General features: G+C 39.6%; 1 long non-coding RNA gene across 1 annotated transcript; it reads left to right on the top strand.

Moving 5' to 3' along the window:
* Window positions 1-1170: 1170 nt before the first annotated feature.
* Window positions 1171-10617, top strand: LOC133632805 (uncharacterized). The gene is made up of 3 exons (XR_009821709.1): window positions 1171-1203; window positions 10029-10263; window positions 10349-10617. It is a non-coding gene; the product is annotated as an uncharacterized LOC133632805 (long non-coding RNA).
* The last annotated feature ends 13369 nt before the right edge of the window (window positions 10618-23986 follow it).

Here is a 23986-nt window from a genome sequence, read left to right as displayed (position 1 = left end):
CATTGCTTAGCAGAGTTCAGTGATGCAAATGCCTGTCAAGTTGATCAACAGATTGTATTATTTTCCAGTGCAATAACAGTACTGGAATGAAGGCTAAAAGGGCATTATTGGGAGCTTTAAAAAAAGAAGTAACTAAATAGTTACTTTTCACAATAACGCATTACTTTTTGGTGTAAGTAACTGAGTTTGTAACTGAGTTACTTTTGAAATAAAGTAACTAGTAACTGTAACTAGTTACTGGTTTTCAGTAACTAACCCAACACTGTATATATATATATATATATATATATATATATATATATATATATATATATATATATATATATATATATATATATATATATATATATATTGATATATGTATATATATATATTAGATATATATAGTGCACTTTTCGCACGCGCAATGATGTCACGTTATCGATGAGAAAATGCATTTTTAGACAATATGATTTGCCTGAGCGGCTAGGAGACACCGTGAGTAGCAAGCGGTACAAAGTGAATAAGAAAAGACAGAAAAAAAAATAAAAATGTTTTTTTAATTTTTAAATTTATTTATTTTTTTATACTTGGGACTTCCCGCGGGCCTGGTTTTGGACGCTGGCGGGCCGTAGTTTGGGGACCCCTGGTGTAACCTATTTTTTATGGGCTTGCCTCTTTGTGATGTTAAGTTCCTGTTATACAGTATATGCCTTGAGCTCTTATTTTGAAGGCGCTACGAGCGGAAGTGGTGTCACGTTGTAGTGGAGCGGAGGTTTTGAAAGAAAGGTAATAAAGTGGTCCTCGTGTAAAACCGTGTTTGTTATTTTGTAGTTTTTCCGCTCTTAGCGCCTTCAAAATAAGAGCTCAAGGCATATACTGTATAACAGGAACTTAACATCACAAAGAGGCAAGTTCATAAAAATAGGTTACAACAGTACAACAAAATAAGTCACACTTATATTCTGTAACATTCACAGTTTTAGAAAAAGTGCAGAGGTAGAAATATTCCAAATAACCTCTTGTATATAATGTGAACATACATGATGCCTCAAAACAGGTTAAACAAAAAACAGCAGACGAGCCCTCGCCCTCTGCTCCGTGTCCTGTCAGCACACCTGCTCCTCGTTTAATTAGTTCTATTTAGTTCCACCTGTGTCCCTCCTTCAGCGCTTCATCATTATTCTTTTTGGACTGATGTGGATCGGACGGGTTTTGTTCACAGTGAGTAACACTTTGCTCTTTTCCACTTGCTTTCTATTGTTTGTGTTGATGTTTTCCATAATGTGCTTTGCTGCTTCTATTGCTTGTGTTGATGTTTTCCATAATGTGCTTTGCTGCTTTCTATTGTGTTTGTGTTGCTGTGACGCTTTGACCTGCACTGCACATGCACGTGTTAGGAACACAACATGAAGCAACAGCACACATTTAGTCAGTGACAAACAAAGATGACAAGCTGTCACTCACAATGGCTCTCAACTGCTGGCTAAGAGAGTCAAGGTGGGTCTGAGTGTTTGATACAGGTGAACACACCTGCCCTCACTGATTAGGCCCAACTATGGTTGTCAGTTTGTTTGTTATGGCCGACTGGGTGGCCTTGGTTTGTTTGTTTTGGCCGACTGGGGGGCCTTTGTTGGTTTGTTTAGGCCGACTGGGGGGGCCTTTGTTTGTTTTGGCTAGGCCGACTGGGGGCCCTTTGTTGGTTTGTTTAGGCCGACTGGGGGGCCTTGGTTTGTTTGTTTTGGCCGACTGGGGGGGCCTTTGTTTGTTTTGGCTAGGCCGACTGGGGGGCCTTTGTTGGTTTGTTTAGGCCGACTGGGGGGGCCTTTGTTTGTTTTGGCTAGGCCGACTGGGGGGCCTTTGTTTGTTTTGGCTGACTGGGAAGCCTATGTTTGTTTTGGCCGACTGTGGGGCCTATGTTTGTTTTGGCCGACTGGGAGGCCAATGTTTGTTTTGGCCGACTGGGAGGCCAATGTTTGTTTGTTTTGGCCGACTGGGGGGCCTTTGTTGGTTTGTTTTGGCCGATTGGGGGGCCTTTGTTTGTTTGTTTTGGCCGTCTGGTAGGCCTTTGTTTGTTTGGGGTCTGTGAGGCCAACTTAAGTTTTTGTCATTTACAGGGTTGACATGTATATGTTAAAGTACCAATGATTGTCACACACACACACACACACACACACACTAGGTGTGGTGAAATTCGTCCTCTGCATTTGACCCATCCCCTTGTTCACCCCCTGGGAGGTGAGGGGAGCAGTGGGCAGCAGCGGTGCTGCTGCCCACTGCTGTATTTCTTTATGACAAAAAGACTCCCCGGTCCGTGGGACAAATTTTCAAGCGTTGACCGGTCCGCAGCTACAAAAAGGTTGGGGACCACTGATTTACAGGGTTGACATGTGTCTGTATATATATATATATGTATGTATTTTGTTTATGGTCATTTACAGGATTGACATGTATGTATGTATGTATGTATTTTGTTTATGGTCATTTACAGGGTTGACATGTATGTATGTATGTATTTTGTTTATGGTCATGTACAGGGTTGACTGTGACTGTGTGTGACTGTGAGTGTGTGTGTATTTTGTTTATGGTCATGTACAGGGTTGATGTGTGCGTGTGTGTGTGTGTTTATGTATTTTGTTTATGGTCATGTACAGGGTTGGTGTGTGTGTGTATTTTGTGTATGGTCATGTACAGGGTTGACGTGTGTGTGTAAATGTATTTTGTTTTGGGTTTTTTTTTGTTTTTTTTACAGGGTTGGTATGTATGTATTTAAAATATATATTTTTTTTTTTACAGGGTTGACGTGTGTGTATATATTAGGGGTGTGGAAAAAAATCGATTCGAATCGCGATTCTAATTTTTTTAAAATCGATTTTATTTTATTTTTAATTTTTTTTTTTTTAATTTTTTTTTTTTTTTAAATTAATCAATCCAACAAAATAATACACAGCAATACCATAACAATGCAATCCAATTCCAAAACCAAACCCGACCCAGCAACGCTCAGAAATGAAATAAACAGAGCAATTGAGAGGAGACACAAACATGACACAGAACAAACCAAAAGTAGTGAAACAAAAGTATTATCAAAAACAGTATCAATATTAGTTACAATTTCAACATAGCAGTGATTAAAAATCCCTCATTGACATTATCATTAGACATTTATAAAAAATAAAAAAAAATAGTATCACAGTGGCTTACACTTGCATCGCATCTCATAAGCTTGACAACACACTGTGTCCAATATTTTCACAAAGATAAAAAATAAGTCATATTTTTGGTTCATTTAATAGTTCAAACAAATTTACATTATTGCAATCAGTTGATAAAACATTGTCCTTTACAATTATAAAAGCTTTTTACAAAAATCTACTACTCTGCTTTCATGTCAGCAGACGGGGGTAGATCCTGCTGAAATCCTATGTATTGAATGAATAGAGAATCCTTTTGAATCGGGAAAATATCGTTTTTGAATCAAGAATTGCAATGAATCGAAAAAAAATTGATTTTGAATCGAATCGTGACCCCAAGAATCGATATTGAATCGAACCGTGGGACACCCAAAGATTCACAGCCCTATTCATTTGTGTCTCAGTCTCTGTTCCTGTTTTTTGTTTCTCTACTCAGGCTGCGCCCCGGGTTGATGTAACAGTTGGTTGGGGGGTGCATAAATGAAAATAACAAGGTCAATTTTGGGGGGGTCTGGGTATCTACAATCCAAGGTCAATTTCTGGGGGTCTGGTCATCTACAATCCAAGGTCATTTTTGGGGGTCTGGTTATCTACAATACAAAGTCAATATGTATTTAATTTGTGTCCTCATTTTGTTATAGGTCAATTTTGGGGGGTCTGGTCATCTACAATCCAAAGTCAATTTTGGGGGGGTCTGGTCATCTACAATACAAGGTCAATATGTATTTCATTTGTGTCCTCATGGTTTTTGTTATCTACTAGGTCAATTTTGGGCGGTCTGGTCATCTACAATCCAAGGCCAATTTTGGGGGTCTGGTCAGCTACAATCCTAGGTCAATTTTTGGGGGTCTGGTCATCTACAATACAATGTCAATATGTCATTAATTTGTGTCCGCATGGTTTTTGTTATCTACTAGGTCAATTTTGGGGGGTCTGGTCATCTACAATCCAAAGTCAATTTTAGGGGGTCTGGTCATCTACAATCCAAGGTCAATTTTGGGGGAGTCTGGTCATCTACAATCCAAGGTCATTTTTGGGGGTCTGGTTATCTATAGATAACCAGACCCCCAAAAATGACCTATAACAAAATGAGGACACAAATTAAATACATATTGACTTTGTATTGTATACAATACAAAGTCAATCTACAATACAAAGTCAATTGTGGGGGGTCTGGTCATCTACAATACAAGGTCAATATGTATTTCATTTGTGTCCTCATGGTTTTTGTTATCTACTAGGTCAATTTTGGGGGGTCTGGTCATCTACAATCCAAGGCCAATGTTGGGGGGTTTGGTCAGCTACAATCCAAGGTAAATTTTTGGGGGTCTGGTCATCTACAATACAATGTCAATATGTCATTAATTTGTGTCCGCATGGTTTTTGTTATCTACTAGGTCAATTTTGGGGGGTCTGGTCATCTACAATCCAAAGTCAATTTTGGGGGGGTCTGGTCATCTACAATACAAGGTCAATATGTATTTCATTTGTGTCCTCATGGTTTTTGTTATCTACTAGGTCAATTTTGGGGGGTCTGGTCATCTACAATCCAAGGCCAATGTTGGGGGGTTTGGTCAGCTACAATCCAAGGTAAATTTTTGGGGGTCTGGTCATCTACAATACAATGTCAATATGTCATTAATTTGTGTCCTCATGGTTTTTGTTATCTACTAGGTCAATTTTGGGGGGTCTGGTCATCTACAATCCAAGGTCAATTTTGGGAGGTCTGGTCATCTATGATCCAAGGTCAATTTTGGGGGGTCTGGTCATCTACAATACAATGTCAATATGTAATTAATTTGTGTCCTCATGGTTTTTGTTATCTATTAGGTCAATTTTGTGGGGTCTGATCATCTACAATCCAAGGTCAATTTGGGGGGTCTGGTCATTTACAATCCAAGGTCAATTTTGGGGGTCTGGTCATCTACAATCCAAGGTCAATTTTGGGGGTCGGGTCATCTACAATACAAGGTCGATATGTATTTATATTGTGTCCTCATGGATTTTGTTATCTACTAGGTCAATTTTGGGGGGTCTGGTCATCTACAATCCAAGGTCATTTTTGGGGGTCTGGTTATCTACAATACAAAGTCAATATGTATTTAATTTGTGTCCTCATTTTGTTATAGGTCAATTTTTGGGGGGTCTGGTCATTTACAATCCAAGGTCAATTTTGAGGGGTCTGGTCATTTACAATCCAAAGTCAATTTTGGGGGTCTGGTCATCTACAATACAATGTCAATATGTCATTAATTTGTGTCCTCATGGTTTTTGTTATCTACTAGGTCAATTTTGGGGGGTCTGGTCATCTACAATCCAAAGTCAATTTTAGGGGGTCTGGTCATCTACAATCCAAGGTCAATTTTGGGGGAGTCTGGTCATCTACAATCCAAGGTCATTTTTGGGGGTCTGGTTATCTATAGATAACCAGACCCCCAAAAATGACCTATAACAAAATGAGGACACAAATTAAATACATATTGACTTTGTATTGTATACAATACAAAGTCAATCTACAATACAAAGTCAATTGTGGGGGGTCTGGTCATCTACAATACAAGGTCAATATGTATTTCATTTGTGTCCTCATGGTTTTTGTTATCTACTAGGTCAATTTTGGGGGGTCTGGTCATCTACAATCCAAGGCCAATGTTGGGGGGTTTGGTCAGCTACAATCCAAGGTAAATTTTTGGGGGTCTGGTCATCTACAATACAATGTCAATATGTCATTAATTTGTGTCCTCATGGTTTTTGTTATCTACTAGGTCAATTTTGGGGGGTCTGGTCATCTACAATCCAAGGTCAATTTTGGGAGGTCTGGTCATCTATGATCCAAGGTCAATTTTGGGGGGTCTGGTCATCTACAATACAATGTCAATATGTAATTAATTTGTGTCCTCATGGTTTTTGTTATCTATTAGGTCAATTTTGTGGGGTCTGATCATCTACAATCCAAGGTCAATTTGGGGGGTCTGGTCATTTACAATCCAAGGTCAATTTTGGGGTCTGGTCATCTACAATCCAAGGTCAATTTTGGGGGTCGGGTCATCTACAATACAAGGTCGATATGTATTTATATTGTGTCCTCATGGATTTTGTTATCTACTAGGTCAATTTTGGGGGGTCTGGTCATCTACAATCCAAGGTCATTTTTGGGGGTCTGGTTATCTACAATACAAAGTCAATATGTATTTAATTTGTGTCCTCATTTTGTTATAGGTCAATTTTTGGGGGGTCTGGTCATTTACAATCCAAGGTCAATTTGGGGGGTCTGGTCATTTACAATCCAAGGTCAATTTTGGGGTCTGGTCATCTACAATCCAAGGTCAATTTTGGGGGTCGGGTCATCTACAATACAAGGTCGATATGTATTTATATTGTGTCCTCATGGATTTTGTTATCTACTAGGTCAATTTTGGGGGGTCTGGTCATCTACAATCCAAGGTCATTTTTGGGGGTCTGGTTATCTACAATACAAAGTCAATATGTATTTAATTTGTGTCCTCATTTTGTTATAGGTCAATTTTTGGGGGGTCTGGTCATTTACAATCCAAGGTCAATTTTGAGGGGTCTGGTCATTTACAATCCAAAGTCAATTTTGGGGGTCTGGTCATGTACAATCCAAAGTCAATTTTGGGGGGTCTGGTAATTTACAATCCAAGGTCAATTTTGAGGGGTCTGGTAATTTACAATCCAAGGACAATTTTGGTGAGTCTGGTCATCTACAATCCAGAGTCAATTTTGGGGGGGTCTGGTCATCTACAATCCAAAGTCAATTTTGGGGGGTCTGGTCATCTACAATCCAAAGTCAATTTTGGGGGGTTTGGTCATCTACAATACAAGGTCAATATGTATTTAATTTGTGTCCTCATGGTTTTTGTTATCGACTAGGTCAATTTTGGGGGGTCTGGTCATCTACAATCCAAGGCCAATTTTGGGGGGTCTGGTCATCTACAATACAATGTCAATATGTAATTAATGTGTCCTCATTGTTTTTGTTATCTACTAGGTCAATTTTGGGGGGTCTGGTCATCTACAATCCTAGGTCAATTTTGGGGGGGGTCTGGTCATCTGCAATCCAAGGTCAATTTTGGGGGTCGGGTCATATACAATACAAGGTCGATATGTATTTATATTATGTCCTCTTGGTTTTTGTTTATATTGTGTCCTCTTGGTTTTTGTTATCTACTATGTCAATTTTGGGGGGTCTGGTCATCTACAATCCAAGGTCAATTTTGGAGGGTCTGGTCATCTACAATCCAAGGCCAATTTTGGGGGGTCTGGTCATATACAATCCAAGGTAAATTTTTGGGGGTTGGGTCATCTACAATACAAGGTCGATATGTATTTATATTGTGTCCTCATGGTTTTTGTTATCTAGTAGGTCAATTTTGGGGGGTCTGGTCATCTACAATCCAAGGTCAATTTTGGGGGTCTGGTCATCTACAATCCAAGGTAAATTTTGGGGGGTCTGGTCATCTACAATACAAGGTCAATATGTATTTCATTTGTGTCCTCATGGTTTTTGTTATCTACTAGGTCAATTTTTGAGGGTCTGGTCATCTACAATACAAGGTCAATATGTATTTCATTCGTGTCCTCATGGTTTTTGTTATGTACTAGGTCAATTTTGGGGGGTCTGGTCATCTACAATCCAAGGTCAATTTTGGGGGGTCTGGTCATCTACAATCCAAGGTCAATTTTGGGGGTTGGGTCATCTACAATACAAGGTCGATATGTATTTATATTGTGTCCTCATGGTTTTTGTTATCTACCAGGTCAATTTTGGGGGGTCTGGTCATCTACAATCCAAGGTCAATTTTGGGGGGTCTGGTCATCTACAATACAAGTTCAATATGTATTTAATTTGTGTCCTCATGGTTTTTGTTATCTACTAGGTCAATTTTGGGGGGTCTGGTCATCTACAATCCAAGGTCACTTTTGGGGGGTCTGGTCATCTACAATACAAGGTCAATATGTATTTAATTTGTGTCCTCATGGTTTTTGTTATCTACTAGGTCAATTTTGGGGGGGTCTGGTCATGTACAATCCAAAGTCAATTTTGGGGGGTCTGGTAATTTACAATCCAAGGTCAATTTTGAGGGGTCTGGTAATTTACAATCCAAGGACAATTTTGGTGAGTCTGGTCATCTACAATCCAGAGTCAATTTTGGGGGGGTCTGGTCATCTACAATCCAAAGTCAATTTTGGGGGGTCTGGTCATCTACAATCCAAAGTCAATTTTGGGGGGTTTGGTCATCTACAATACAAGGTCAATATGTATTTAATTTGTGTCCTCATGGTTTTTGTTATCGACTAGGTCAATTTTGGGGGGTCTGGTCATCTACAATCCAAGGCCAATTTTGGGGGGTCTGGTCATCTACAATACAATGTCAATATGTAATTAATGTGTCCTCATTGTTTTTGTTATCTACTAGGTCAATTTTGGGGGGTCTGGTCATCTACAATCCTAGGTCAATTTTGGGGGGGGTCTGGTCATCTGCAATCCAAGGTCAATTTTGGGGGTCGGGTCATATACAATACAAGGTCGATATGTATTTATATTATGTCCTCTTGGTTTTTGTTTATATTGTGTCCTCTTGGTTTTTGTTATCTACTATGTCAATTTTGGGGGGTCTGGTCATCTACAATCCAAGGTCAATTTTGGAGGGTCTGGTCATCTACAATCCAAGGCCAATTTTGGGGGGTCTGGTCATATACAATCCAAGGTAAATTTTTGGGGGTTGGGTCATCTACAATACAAGGTCGATATGTATTTATATTGTGTCCTCATGGTTTTTGTTATCTAGTAGGTCAATTTTGGGGGGTCTGGTCATCTACAATCCAAGGTCAATTTTGGGGGTCTGGTCATCTACAATCCAAGGTAAATTTTGGGGGGTCTGGTCATCTACAATACAAGGTCAATATGTATTTCATTTGTGTCCTCATGGTTTTTGTTATCTACTAGGTCAATTTTTGAGGGTCTGGTCATCTACAATACAAGGTCAATATGTATTTCATTCGTGTCCTCATGGTTTTTGTTATGTACTAGGTCAATTTTGGGGGGTCTGGTCATCTACAATCCAAGGTCAATTTTGGGGGGTCTGGTCATCTACAATCCAAGGTCAATTTTGGGGGTTGGGTCATCTACAATACAAGGTCGATATGTATTTATATTGTGTCCTCATGGTTTTTGTTATCTACCAGGTCAATTTTGGGGGGTCTGGTCATCTACAATCCAAGGTCAATTTTGGGGGGTCTGGTCATCTACAATACAAGTTCAATATGTATTTAATTTGTGTCCTCATGGTTTTTGTTATCTACTAGGTCAATTTTGGGGGGTCTGGTCATCTACAATCCAAGGTCACTTTTGGGGGGTCTGGTCATCTACAATACAAGGTCAATATGTATTTAATTTGTGTCCTCATGGTTTTTGTTATCTACTAGGTCAATTTTGGGGGGGTCTGGTCATTTACAATCCAAGGTCAATTTTGGGGGTCTGGTCATCTACAATCCAAGGTCAATTTTGGGGGTCTGGTCATCTACAACCCAAGGTCAATTTTGGGGCGTGGCCATCTACAATCCAAGGTCAATGTTGGGGGGGGTCTGGTCATCTACAATCCAAGGTCAATGTTGGGGGGGGTCTGGTCATCTACAATCCAAGGCCAATTTTGGGGGGTCCGGTCATCTACAATCCAAGGTCAATATGTATTTAATTTGTGTCCTTATGGTATTTGTCATCTACAAGGTCAATGTTGGTTTATTCCGCAATGCAACAACACTACAAAACTCTTACCCAATGTTAACCATTCATTCATTCATGTGTTACTCATTTACCATTCTTACACCATGCAGCGCTACAACATTACACAACCCTTACACGATGTGTTATGGGTCACACTCCTGCTGCCTCTCCTCCTGCTGTGTGCGCTGTTGAGCGGGCCACACCAATGGGCGTTCCTTCTCCGCTGCGGGCGTTCCTCCGCAAGAGATCTGCAATTAACACACCTGCCTGTGATGAGCGACCAGCCTTCATAAGCCAGCGCGTCTTGAGATCCGGTTCCAAAACTTAGCTTCTCCTACCAGTACAGTAAGTCAACACGTCTCCAGCCTACTCTCTCCCTGTGTTCCCTTCCTGTCGTGTTCACGGTCTCTCGTGTTGTGTCATCCTCCAGCTTCCTCGTCATCGAGTTGTGTGCCTCGTCTACCTGGACCCCCTTTGGATTCCCTCTTGCCTTCCTGGACTAAGACCTCTCCTGTCCTCGACCATCCGCCTGCCCCCTGACGTCCGAGCCTGCTTTTCCCCTTTTGGACTTCTGCCTGGATCTCAACATGCACTCTCAACACCCTCTGGTGACCACGCTCAGATAATACTCACACATAGTCACACTACATCTCTTTAAGCTAATCACACACTGCACTCACATACTGAGCTGTCAATAAACACGCTGACAGCTAACGACATCATTGCCTCTCTGCAGTCTTCTTCTCCCGCTGTCCCGTCACACAATGTTATATATTCTTTCATTCATTCATTCTTGTGTTATCATTCTTACACCATGCACCGCAACAACACTACACAACTCTTACACAATGTTATCTATGTATTTATTGATTCATTCATGTTACTAATTTATCATTCTTATACCATGCACCGCAACAACACTAACCAACTCTCACACAATGTTGTTCATTCATTCATTCATTACTTTATTCATTCATTATCAATCAATCAATAAAAGTTTCTTATATAGCCCTAAATCATGAGTGTCTCAAAGGGCTGCACAAGCCACAACAACATCCTGGGCTCAGATCCCACATCAGGGCAAGAAAAAACTCAACCCAATGGGATGACAATGAGAAACCTTGGAGGGGACCGCAGATGTGGGGAACCCCACCCCCCACCCCCTGACAAAACCCAAAAATGGCAGAAAAATTATAATTTTCGATTATTTTTTTCCCGCTAAAATGTCGTAAGGGGGACCCTTATTTAAAAAAACTGTCTTGCTTCAGCAGCACAATACTGGTCCTGTAGTTGTAGGAGATGTCTCAAAACCTCCTCAGGAGTTTCAACAAAACATGAAAATGGCAGAAAATGTATTATTTTCCAAAACTTTTTTCGCTAAAATGTCGCAAGGGGGAACCCTTACACAAAAATGTACAAAAGTGTCTTGCTTCAACAGCACAATACTGGTGCTGTAGTTGTAGGAGATGTCTCAAAACCTCATCAGGAGTCCCGTCACAACTTGAAAATGGTAGAAAATGTATATTTTTCCAGAACTTTTTTCGCTAAAATGGCGTAGTGGGTAGAGCGGTGAATGAATGATGAATGAATGATAGGTGGTGGTCGGAGGGGTCGGAGGTGCAAACTGGCAGCCTCGCTTCCGTCAGTCTACCCCAGGGCAGCTGTGGCTGCAAAAGTAGCTTACCACCACCAGGTGTGAATGAATGATGGGTTCCCACTTCTCTGTGAGCGCTTTGAGTATCTAATAATAGAAAAGCGTGAAATAAAAATCTAATCCATTATTATTATAAGGGGGGGAGCCTTACACAAAAATTTAAAAAACGATCTTGCTTCAACAGCACAATTCTGGTGCTGTAGTTGTAGGAGATGTCTCAAAACATCATCAGGAGTCCCGACAAAACCTGAAAATGGCAGAAAATTTATATTTAAAAAAATTAAAATTCGCTAAAATGTCGTAAGGGGGGACCCTTATTTACAAAAGTGTCTTGCTTCAGCAGCACAATACTGGTGCTGTAGTTGTAGGAGATGTCTCAAAACGTCATCAGGAGTCCCGACAAAACCCAAAAATGTCAGAAAATGTATCTCTTTCGAGAAAAAAATATTTGGCTAAAATGTCGAAGGGGACCCTTACACAAAAAAATTACAAAACTGTCTTGCTTCAGCAGCACAATACTGGTCCTGTTGTAAATGTATCAAAACCTCATCAGGTGTCTCGACAAAACCTGACATTGGCAAAAAAAAGTATATTTAAAAAAAATGTCCTAAGGGGGGACCCTTACACTCAATGTCAATCAATCAATCAATCAATCAATCAATGGTAAATGGGTTATACTTGTATAGCGCTTTTCTACCTTCAAGGTACTCAAAGCGCATTGACACTATTTCCACATTCACACACACATTCACACACTGATGGCGGGAGCTGCCATGCAAGGCCCTAACCACGACCCATCAGGAGCAAGGGTAAAGTGTCTTGCTCAAGGACACAACCGACATGATGAGGTTGGTAGAAGGTGGGGATTGAACCAGGAACCCTCAGGTTGCTGGCACGGCCACTCTCCCAACTGCGCCACGCCGTCCCCTCATCAATCAATGTTTACTTAAATAGCCCGAAATCACGAGTGTCTCAAAGGGCTGCACAAGCCACAACGACATCGTCTGCTCAGATCCCACATCAGGGCAAGGAAAAACTCAACCCAATGGGATGACAATGAGAACCCCCCACCCCACGTGCCAAAGTAGTTGGGAAAGGGCATGTTCACCACTGTTACATGGCCTTTCCTTTTAACAACACTCAGTAAACGTTTGGGAACTGAGGAGACACATTCCCATTCTTGCTTGATGTACAGCTTAAAGGCCTACTGAAATGAGATTTTCTTATTTAAACGGGGATAGCAGGTCCATTCTATGTGTCATACTTGATCATTTTGCGACATTGCCATATTTTTGCTGAAAGGATTTAGTAGAGAACATCGACGATAAAGTTCGCAACTTTTGGTCGCTGATAAAAAAAAAGCCTTGCCTGTACCGGAAGTAGCGTGACGTCACAGGTTGTGGAGCTCCTCACATCTGCACATTGTTTGCAATCATAGCCACCAGCAGCGAGAGCGATTCGGACCGAGAAAGCGACAATTTCCCCATTAATTTGAGCGAGGATGAAAGATTTGTGGATGAGGAAAGTGAGAATGAAGGACTAGAGGGCAGTGGAATCGATTCAGATAGGGAAGATAATGTGAGAGGCGGGTGGGACCTGATATTCAGCTGGGAATGACTAAAACAGTAAATAAACACAAGACATATATATACTCTATTAGCCACAACACAACCAGGCTTATATTTAATATGCCTCAAATTAATCCTGCATAACAAACAACTCCCCCCTCCCGTCCATATAACCCGCCAAAACAAATCAAACACCCGCACAACACACTCAATCCCACAGCCCAAAGTACCGTTCACCTCTGCAAAGTTCATACAGCACATATATTTCCCCAAAGTTACGTACGTGACATGCACATAGCGGCAAGCACGTACGGGCAAGCGATTAAATGTTTGGAAGCCGCAGCTGCGTACTCACGGTAGCGCGTATCCAACTCAAAGTCCTCCTGGTTGTGTTGCTGCAGCGGACCAAAATACACCGCTTCCCACCTACAGCTTTCTTCTTTGCTGTCTCCATTGTTCATTAAACAAATTGCAAAAGATTCACCAACACTTATGTCCAGAATACTGTGGAATTTTACGATGAAAACAGACGACTTAATAGCTGGCCACAATGCTGGCCCAAAATGTCCGCTACAATCCGTGACGTCACGCGCAAACGTCATCATACCGAGACGTTTTCAGCAGGATATTTCGCGGGAAATTTAAAATTGCACTTTACTAATCTAACCCAGTCGTATTGGCATGTGTTGCAATGATAAGATTTCATCATTGATATATAAACTATCAGACTGCGTGGTCGGTAGTAGTGGGTTTCAGTAGGCCTTTAAATAGGTGTATAATTGTTTGGTTGTCAAATGTTAAGATGGTATTATTAAATAGGTGTGTAATTGTTTGGTTGTCACATGTTAAGGTGGTATTATTAAATAGGTGTGTAATTGTTTGGTTGTCACATGTTAAGGTGGTATTATTAAATAGGTGTATAATGGTTTGGTTGTCACATGTTAAGGTGGTATTATTAAATAGGTGTGTAATTGTTTGGTTGTCACATGTTAAGATGGTATCATTAAATAGGTGTATAATTGTTTGGTTGTCAAATGTTAAGGTGGTATTATTAAATAGGTGTGTAATTGTTTTGTTGTCACATGGTGGTATTAAATAGGTGTACAATTGTTTGGTTGTCAAATGTGTGTGTGTGTGTGGGTGTGTGTGTGTGTATACTGTATGAGTGTGTGTATATATATATATATATATATATATATATATATATATATATATATATATATATATATATATATATATATATATATATATGTGTGTACATTTTACAATAAAATAATGAATATTTGTCCATTGATCAATGATTTGTCAATCCATCAGTCACGGAGGATCTGATGGGGTATTCATATGGATATTAAAATCCCCCACTATAATTATATTTGCGTGTGTCACTAGATCAGCGACAAACTCTGAAAATCGACTGATGAAGTCCGAATAGGGCCCAGGTGGGCGGTAGATAACAGCCAGGTAGAGAGGTAGCGGTGTGACAGACCTCATAGTAAGCACCTCAAATGATTTATATTTATTACTTAGGTTAGGGGCAAGGTAAGAGTTTTCATTGTATATTAGTGCGATCCCTCCACCCATTTAAGGGGACGGGCAATATGTGCATTCATATAGTTAGGAGGAGATGCCTCGTTAAGAGGGAATAAATCATCTGGTTTAAAGCCAGGTTTCGCTGAGACCAATGACGTTAAGATTGCTGTCTCTAATGACCTCATTAACTAAACGTTTTGGGAGACAATGATCTGAGGATTTAAAAAGCGCATATTATAGGTAGTGGGCTGTTTTGAGGAATTTGTGTTAATGTTATCCGTAATAGTGATATTAATAACGTTACATTTATTTTGTATAGTGCGCCTTAAATAATTTCGATCATATCTAGGAATTGATATGATGGAGATCTTCAGATTGTTTGTTTGGTGCTGCAATAGATTGAACGCATCATAATTTGCCACCTCAGTAAAATGCATGTCCACCTCTGGCACAGTCCCTACAAAAAAACATTATGTGAGTTTAGTATTATTCTAGGAGAAATGCTATGTGTGCAGGAATTTTCCAGCCTGGCACTGGTTAGTTCTAGCTTAACTGACTCCTCACCCGGACTAACAGACCCTGTAGTTGCATGTGTCCGAGCTTGCTCTAGTGTAGTTAGTCAAGTGTGACTCAAACAGTAATCTATGTTCCTAGATCAGGGGTGGGCAAACTTTTTGCCAGGAGGGCCACATTGGGTTCTAAGATTTGACAGGGGGGCCAGGCCAGGAACAGATGGATGGAGTGTTTGTGTGAAATAATATAAATTACATGTAAAAGCCATTACGTGAGAGGATTTGGCCTACAAACATGTAACATATCATGAGTAGGCAGCAAGGCTCATTGTACAGTTTTTTTTTTGGCTTTGGCTACTTTGAATGACAGCAAAAATGGTGGATGACTCTTGAATCGCAGTTTGTCGGTGAAAAAGATGTTGCTGAGCCTGTAAATTAGCCGCCAACCTCTGGGCCGTGGCTGTTCGCTCTTGCGTTGACTGCTTGCTGGCGTAGTTAGCATGCTTGGTAGCAAAGTGGCGGCTGATATTGTACTCTTTGTAAACCGCGACAGTTTCTTGGCATATCAGACACACAGCCTTTGATCGGACTTCAGTAAAAAAAATATTTCGTTGTCCACCACTCTGCATTAAATACTCGGCACTCACTGTCCACTTTTCTTTGCTTTGATAGGCTCATTTTTACAGCGGGGCTCACAGGACAAAGCTAAAGAGAAGAAGGGAGTAATATCCCACAGGCCAAAAAGGTCAATGAGCGCCATGTAGTGGGGAAACGCGGTATTACAGGGATATAAAGTGAAACGAACGAGGTTTACCGACGATAATAATATGAAATGTAATTTAATAATAGAATTTTATGGGTGGCTCCTCCTTAATGATAGTCAAGCGCTGAAAACGCATACGGGAGGCAGAAGCTTTAACATTGATAAGAGTTTTTTGTAAAAAAAATAAATAAATAAATACATTTTTTTTTAAAGTTTTTTTTTTTATTTTATTTTTTTTTCAATAATTTGGACAAGTTCTGCGGGCCGGATTAAAACATTCAACGTGCGGGCCATAGTTTGCCCATGTCTGCCTTAAGTGAAGGAAACGCGCGATTGCAGCTATTTCGGATACAACACATCTCAGACGGCAAGACAACTTTCGAATGTCCAGGTCAGCTGTGATTGTACTTACATAAAAACTTTGTCCATTTGTCGAAAGAGAGACAATGAGAATGGATGTGGTAAAAAAGGTAGCGTGTGCTTTGTATTACCTGGCCGTCGATGGAAGACTACGGAAAACATCAAATACATTTGGACTGCCAAAACAGACTGTATCAGTTATTGTCCCCCATGTATGTCGCGGACTCAACGTCTAGGTCCAGAGTATACACTACCGTTCAAAAGTTTGGGGTCACATTGAAATGTCCTTATTTTTTAAGGAAAAGCACTGTACTTTTCAATGAAGATAACTTTAAACTAGTCTTAACTTTAAAGAAATACACTCTATACATTGCTAATGTGGTAAATGACTATTCTAGCTGCAAATGTCTGGTTTTTGGTGCAATATCTACATAGGTGTATAGAGGCCCATTTCCAACAACTATCACTCCAGTGTTCTAATGGTACAATGTGTTTGCTCATTGGCTCAGAAGGCTAATTGATGATTACAAAACTCTTGTGCATCATGTTCACACATCTGAAAACAGTTTAGCTCGTTACAGAAGCTACAAAACTGACCTTCCTTTGGGCAGATTGAGTTTCTGGAGCATCACATTTTTGGGGTCAATTAAATGCTCAAAATGGCCAGAAAAAGAGAACTTTTATCTGAAACTCGACAGTCTATTCTTGTTCTTAGAAATGAAGGCTATTCCACAAAATTGTTTTGGTGACCCCAAACTTTTGAACAGTAGTGTATAAAGCAGTGGTTCTTAACCTGGGTTCGATCGAACCCTAGGGGTTCGGTGAGTCTAACTCAGGGGTTCGGCGGATCCTCCGCCACGGAGGTAAAGACACATCCGACTTATCGTGTAAATAAAAACTTCTCCCTATCGGCGTATTATGGATACCCCCAAACAATGTTCCCTCTAATTTTCCATCTGATTCGCAGGTTGTTTGATTGATCGATTGAAACTTTTACTAGTAGATTGCAAAAGGACACAGTACAGTACATATTCCGTACAATTGACCACTAAATGGTAACACCCGAATAAGTTGTTCAACTTGTTTAAGTCGGGGTCCACGTTAATCAATTCATGGTAATGTGTGTAAGGTGTGTAATTTGTTGTGAGTTCATGCACTGTGTTGGTTTTGTTCTTTAAATAAGGTGATGTTCATGCACGGTTCATTTTGTGCACCAGTATAAAAACATATGACTTTTTCTTGAATTTGAAAAAAAAAAACATTTTATTTTTCACTAAAGAAGGGTTCGGTGAATGCGCATATGAAACTGGTGGGGTTCGGTACCTCCAACAAGGTTAAGAACCACTGATATAAAGTCACCAAAAAGGAATGGACAATGAAGGTGAGGAGTGTCCTTACCAGATATCTAGTAGATTGATTGTTGTCAAATGTTCTTTATCACATTGTTTACTTTCACATGTCCATTAAAGATTTGATTAATTTATGATTCACTATAATAGGGCCCCACAGCAAACTGGATTCCAGTTAATTGAAATACCACAACACTGGATATTGTTCAGATAAGTTACATTTAAAAACTTGCACACAAAGCAACACTGGAGGTGACTATGACGTGTGCATATTCCGCGCATGCGTACCAGGTCGCGTTGCGCCGGCGGACGTGTGTGTGGACAAGGATAAGGTTAGGTGGGATTTACCCTGGATAACCTTAGTGTAGAAGGGGCCTAAGACACATGACAGATTTAGCCCACTACCTCGTCCTACGCATACCGGCCACCACAACGTGATGTAAACAGGCCAAAATTTGGGATGCATGGCGCGATCGCGTTAGCTAGAGTATCGCGTTAAATTGGGTTATGTCACATTTTTAGTGCATATTGAGTCGGTGGAAGAATCTTTTTTACGTTGTTTTGGACTGCCTTGAATTGTGTTGGCGTACCTAATTTTGTAGGCCATTGTGTCCCCTTGCTATGCCTCTTTAGGAATGTACTACACTTGTGTAAAATGTGAGGTTGCGAGTGATTAGACAGACAGACCGGGTCAAAAGCTCTGTCAGGACAATGTGGGTTGACAACAAAAGGACTAATTAGCAATCAATTAGCAACATGTTTCTGTCCTGCACCTTTTATCTGCTTCGAGTGTGGAGCAGGTTACCACTCAGTATGCATGGCCCATTCACACGCACACACACACACACACAGACACACACACACACACACACACACACACCACCTGCTGTCAGGGATGTATGCTGTAACCGGGACACACGTGGTTTGATGCAAGACAATTTTCAGCTGAAAGGTGAAAACAACAATATTGTTGTTAAATAGCCTCGTCTAATTGGAAAACGTAGCGTGAGGGGTATATAAGGGGGGGGGGGATGATCATTTTGAATACAGTCGCCCCCTGCCACATCACGCTCTATTGCTGATATATATTTTTAATAGGATATTATACAATTTGTTTGGTCCTAAATAAAGTAATTTCCAGCATACACGTGGCTAAATAAACAACAAATAGCAATAGTACAGTAATTTTGGCCACTAGTGGAGACCAAATCAGTCAGAGTGCACTGGTCAGTATCATGGCCACTGATTGGCTCAGCCTCACAAAGCATTACTATATTGGAATAAAAAAAAGTGTACAGGTGACTAAATTGTTTGCCATCCAAATGGATGGCTCTCGAAATGTTGAAAATATAGTATAGTATTTAGAGCAGTGGTTCTCTAATTGTTTCACCCAAGCACCACCTTAGAAAACATGTGGCTTCCCAAGTACCAACATTAAAGTACAGTAGCGTGATAGGCCTAAGTATTCATTAAAAATAAGGCAGAGGTTTCGTTTGACAAGTATATTTATTATTGTTGGCCACTGTAACAATACACACAGTTTGAACAGTAACACGGTTTGAATATAGCAAATTAAAACACTGTACTTTAATCTAGTAATTATTTGGTATACCACTAAGGGGGTACGTGTACCACAGATTGGGGATCCCTGATTTAGAAGATCATAAACAGTTTTTTATACTCCAGCTATGATAATAGTTGATTATATTTAATTATTTATTAAGATAGTTATTCATTTAGTCGTTTCTGTTACAGAGTGAGCACAAAAGGTGAACAAACAAATGTGTTAGAAATTGTTGTGAACCGTAAAAGGGGTAAGATTGAATAAGATCTGTTTCTTCCTACTCCTTTTTGGGTATGTTGTAATGAGAAACTGAAAATATTTGATGTTCCATACTGTAACTGTATGCATGTTTGAAATTAACTAATACCATAAATGTGTGTGTGTGTGTGTGTGTGTGTGTGTGTGTGTGTGTGTGTGTGTGTGTGTGTGTGTGTGTGTGTGTGTGTGTGTGTGTGTGTGTGTGTGTGTGTGTGTGTGTGTGTGTGTGTGTGTGTGTGTGTGTGTGTGTGTGTGTGTGTGTGTGTGAGTGAGTGAGTGAGTGAGTGAGTGAGTGAGTGAGTGAGTGAGTGAGTGTGTGTGTGTGTGTGTGTGTGTGTGTGTTAGGACATAAATCATGGTCCCTATACAGAAAACCATTGCATCTAATAGAGAATGTCTCATTTGCACACCTGGTGGTGAAATCTATCAAAATTAGGGTGGTCCCAAAAAGGAGGGATTTTTGTGTCGGTTTTAAAAGTGCTGCCCCTCTGGTCAACATATGAAATAACAAGTGTGTGTAAGAAATGTAATTTCGCCTCCTTTTGCCAAAAATGTATAAACAAAATTAAATAAATATGTATATGGAGACATACTGTAACAACTTGAAGTAAATAATGAAGATTAAAAAACAATTACAAACTAAAAATAAAAAAAATTAACTAAAAGCAGTCTTTTTCTCACTGTCGACTTTTTTCATATAAATTTGTCATATTCTTTCTGTTTCTGTAAAATTGCAATATTTTCTCGTGAAATTATTACTTTTTTTATGTAAAATTATTACTTTTTAATGCAAAATGGCGATATTTGTCATATAAAATTCTGACTTTTATCACAACATTGCCAATTTTTTTGTTGTTCTTGTAAAACAGTGATGTTTTTGGAATAAAATTATGACTTTTGTCATAATTTTGCCAAGTAAAATTTACATTATTATTATATTGCCAAAAATGTCTCATAAAATTGTGACTTTTGTCGAGTAAAATTACAACTCTTTTCATAAAATTGCCAAAATGTTAAGCTTTTCTTGTAAAATTGTGACTGTTATTGAGTAAAATTCCAACTTTTATCATAATAGTTAGTTCAGTTTTTTTTGTAAAAATGTTGACTTGCGTTTAGTAAAATTACGACTTTTATTATAATACTGCCAAAATGTTAGTTTTTTTTTGTGAAATTGTGACCTTTTTCTTGTGAAATTCAAACTCATATGTGCATAGTTTGTATATATTATTAATGTTGTAAATACAAATCTTTATACATCTAGAAAGGGTGGTCCTAAAAAGGTAGGCATTTTCCGGAGGTCTCAAGAAGGTAACAAAAGTGTGTGTGTGTGTGTGTGTGTGTGTGTGTGTGTGTGTGTGTGTGTGTGTGTGTGTGTGTGTGTGTGTGTGTGTGTGTGTGTGTGTGTGTGTGTGTGTTATTGTATTGTATTTCTACCCTTCTTGAGAAACCAACAACGAAAAATACCTTCCATATGAGGACCAGTGAACAAGTTAGGACATAAATCATGGTGCCAATATGGAAAACCATTGCATCTAATAGAGAATGTCTCATTTGCACACCTGGTGGTGAAATCTATCAAAATGAGGGTAGTCCCAAAAAGGAGGGATTTTTCAAGTTGACTGTGTGTCTGTTTTAAAAGTGCTCCCCCTCTGATCAACATTTGAAATAACAAGTGTGTGTAAAAATTTGAAGTGCTCCCCCTCTGGCCAACATATGTAATAACAAGTGTGTGTAAAAATTTGAAGTGCTCCCCCTCTGGCCAACATATGTAATAAGTGTGTGTAAGGAATTGAAATGCACCCCTTTTGGCCAAATGTAATTAAATTAAATAAATAAATATGTATATAGAGACATACTGTAATAACTTGAAGTAAATAATGAAGATTACTGTAAAAAACAATTACAAACAAAACAATTAAAACAATTTTTTTTTACTAAATGCTTACCTTTTTTATATTTGCACAGTATGTATATATTATTAATGTTGTAAATACAAATATTTATATATCTAGAAAGGGTGGTACTAAAGAGGAAGGCATTTTTCTGAGGTCTCAAGAAGGTAACCAAACAAGAATGCGTGTGTGTGTGTGTGTGTGTGTGTGTGTGTGTGTGTGTGTGTGTGTGTGTGTGTGTGTGTGTGTGTGTGTGTGTGTGTGTGTGTGTGTGTGTGTGTGTGTGTGTGTGTGTGTGTGTGTGTGTGTGTGTGTGTGTGTGTGTGTGTGTGTGTGTGTGTGTGGAGGGACCGATGTGATGTGAAATACAAATGTAAAATAAGCCGGAAGCAAATCAAAAATGTAACCCAACATCATGGCTTTTTTGCCCTCTTTATTACTGATATTCAAATTAATATGTGTGTGAACAGACAAACATGTATGACGTGACAAACAAAACATTTTTTTATTTTTTTAAAATCCAAAACTCCCCCTCCTTTACCCTCACAAGTCTATCACTGAAATGTATTTACATTGTGTGTGGGTGTGTGTGTGCAGACCGACAGATGTGCGCGGTGACAAACTAATGTACAGTACAAGCATAAACTAATCCCTCTTTGTTTTGTCACATTTATTTCTTTCAAACAGTTTATCGAAATGTTATGTATTTTCAAGGTAAATGTGTTTAGGTATCAAATCAGACAAATGGGCTGCACAAGACGCACTCAGACACACGCACACACACACACACACACACACACACACACACACACACACACACACACACACACACACACACACACACACACACACACACACAGCAGCAGCACATTGGGGACTATGAGGAGGCTGCTCATGCTAACAACTCTGCATCTCAACAAGCCACATCCATCATCATCAATGCTAACATCTGCTCAGAGCCTCAGCCTTAAATCTTCCTCCTCCTTCTTTCCTCCAACTTTCCACCTCCCTCCTCTCTCTTCTCCTCCACCTTTGCCTGCACTCACCCAAAACCTTGAATCTGCATTGACCACTTTGAAGCGTGCGGCATGTGTGTGTGTGTGAGTGAGTGTGTATGCACGCTCCAGTCTCTCCGCCCTGCTTAGAATCAATATTTAATGATGATGTTATCAGTGTTTTTATGTGTAATTTAGCCCGTGTCAGTATGAATGAGCCACTGTCAGCTTTATGGCGTCGAGCATTTATTTTCTGTTAATGGCTGCGCCTGGTGGTGTGCAAAGCCCAGTGGACGTCTGATGGATTTTTGCCTATTTCGCTTCTACTCTTCATGTATGGACAGAAGAAGTGCATGTTCCCTCTTCAAAATGGTTGCGCTTGAGCAAGTCGTACGGTTTTCAGTTTAAGCACATTTTTGGTGAGTCGGCTCAGTGGGCATCTAAAATAATCCAAAAGTGTGTTTTTCTTGGACTTTTTGTGTTATTGTTTTTTTTAAGGGTACCAGTAACAGCAAAGATAACTTATGATGATAACCACAGAACTGGAAATTAGCGAATGGTGGAAATGAGGTGATTGTATCTCTCTGCCAACAGCTGTGTGTTTTCAACGCTTCCTGGTGTGACGTGTTCAAAAACAGCTGTATATACTGTATATACAGTATATATCCATCCATCCATCCATCTTCTTCCGCTTATCCGAGGTTGGGTTGCAGGGGCAGCAGCCTAAGCAGGGAAGCCCAGACTTCCCTCTCCTCAGCCACTTCGTCCAGCTCTTCCCGGGGGATCCCTAGGCGTTCCCAGGCCAGCCAGGAGACATAGTCTTCCCAACGTGTCCTGGGTCTTCCCCGTGGCCTCCTCCTCCTACCGGTTGGACGTGTCCTAAACACCTCCCTAGGGAGACGTTTGGGTGGCATCCATTATATATATATATATGCACGATTGCACCAAGAAAAATTCCTAGTTTGTGAACCCGTTCTCAAACAATGGCAATAAAAACTATTCTGATTCTGATATATATATATATATATATATATATATATATATATATATATATATATATATATATATATATATATATATATATATATATATATATATATATATATATATATATATATACAGTACAGGCCAAAAGTTTGGACACATCTTCTCCTCATTCAATGCGTTTTCTTTATTTTCATGACTAGTTACATTGTAGATTGTCACTGAAGGCATCAAAACTATGAATGAACACATGTGGAGTTATGTACTTAACAAAAAAGGTGAAATCACTGAAACATTTTTTTTGTATTCTAGTTTCTTCAAAATAGCCACTCTTTGCTCTGATTACTTTTTTGCACACTCTTGGCATTCTCTCGATGAGCTTCAAGAGGTAGTCACCTGAAATGGTTTTTACTTCACAGTTGTGCTTGAAGCTCATCGCGAGAATGCCAAGAGTGCGCAAAGCGGTAATCAGAGCAAAGGGTGGCTATTTTGAAGAAACTAGAATACAACACATGTTTTCAGTTCTTTCACCTTTTTTTGTTAAGTACATAACTCCTTCTAAATTGCCTTCAGTGACAATCTACAATGTAAATAGTCATGAAAATAAAGAAAAAGCATTGAATGAGGAGAAGGTGT

This window comes from Entelurus aequoreus, linkage group LG17 (genome assembly GCF_033978785.1).
Source record: "Entelurus aequoreus isolate RoL-2023_Sb linkage group LG17, RoL_Eaeq_v1.1, whole genome shotgun sequence".
Classification (NCBI taxonomy): Eukaryota; Metazoa; Chordata; class Actinopteri; order Syngnathiformes; family Syngnathidae; genus Entelurus; species Entelurus aequoreus.
This window is presented reverse-complemented; position numbering and strand designations above follow the sequence as displayed.